Source organism: Episyrphus balteatus, chromosome 2 (genome assembly GCF_945859705.1).
Source record: "Episyrphus balteatus chromosome 2, idEpiBalt1.1, whole genome shotgun sequence".
NCBI classification, from domain to species: domain Eukaryota; kingdom Metazoa; phylum Arthropoda; class Insecta; order Diptera; family Syrphidae; genus Episyrphus; species Episyrphus balteatus.
The window spans coordinates 44,668,176-44,669,518 of NC_079135.1; positions in this window are offsets into that span (position 1 = coordinate 44,668,176).

The window sequence follows — 1,343 nt, forward strand, 5'->3', positions numbered from 1 at the left end:
AATTTTTCTGACTTCGGATTCGAGCTCAGCGCACGAAAACCATTAGAAAAATATACTTTGATTTCTACAAAAAAAAAAAACTTTTTGACTAGTGAAATTGTGCAGGGCAGAAAAAATCGAATGCCCTGTTCGATTTCACTAATCAATAGTTCTATAGTATCCATATCATTTTTCAGACATAGTTGTGAATTTTATTTAATGTAGAGTATATTATACACTCCGTTTCAACTGAATAAGCACACAAATTTTCAAAGGTATTTTGTCCATTTTTTCCTAAGATTAAGCTTTCATGTAACATTTGATGATGTTTATCGTTAGCTTGTGATGTTGAGAAACCAAATCAGAAAGAATAATTCTCAAAGTGCCGCTATTTTTTTCGTGTTCTCTTACAAAGCGTCCCATATGGAAAAATGCAGTTTTTTTTTGCGTCAACTGAATAGACACACGGTCTTTAAAGGTCAATATCTTCGTTATTTGTGAGAGTTTTGAGGTGATTGGCATACCAAATGAAAGGTTGAAATGTTCTTATTGAGATTTTGTTATTTAATTAAAATTAAAAAAAAAAGTAGTAGATTAAAAGCTTTGAATACTGTCGACAGAGCTAAAATTAATTTGTTAACGGAACAAGTACTGACCGGGTCTGCTATAGCTACCAAAATTGATCGGAGTTTTAGTGTGTTGCCTATTCGTACCTCAAAAATAAAAGTTCGTACAGGAAAAATATGAATTAAGGTAAAAAACGGCAAAAATAGCAGTTAATCGACGAGAAATTTTGAGATCTGCCTCCAATTCATTTGACTCTGGGGCAAAAATCAAACAAAAAGCTGGTGTTTCTGCAATTGTTTCAACACTCCGCAGAGTAATTAACAGCACGGATCATTTTAACCCATTAAAAGTCTAAAAGAAACCAACTTTAAACAAGCAACAAAAAGGTATTCGTTTAGAATTTTCTAGACTCCATATGAGCTGGAAAAATGAGTGACGCAAAGTGGTTTTTTTCATTTGAAAAAGGTCAATTTTGATGGCCCCGATGACTTCAATTATGAATCCATCAAAATTGACCTTTTTCAAATGAAAAAAACCACTTTGCGTCACTCATTTTTCCAGCTCATATGGAGTCTAGAAAATTCTAAACGAATACCTTTTTGTTGCTTGTTTAAAGTTGGTTTCTTTTAGACTTTTAATGGGTTAAAATTATCCGTGCTGTTAATTACTCTGCGGAGTGTTGAAACAATTGCAGAAACACCAGCTTTTTGTTTGATTTTTGCCCCAGAGTCAAATGAATTGGAGGCAGATCTCAAAATTTCTCGTCGATTAACTGCTATTTTTGCCGTTTTTTACCT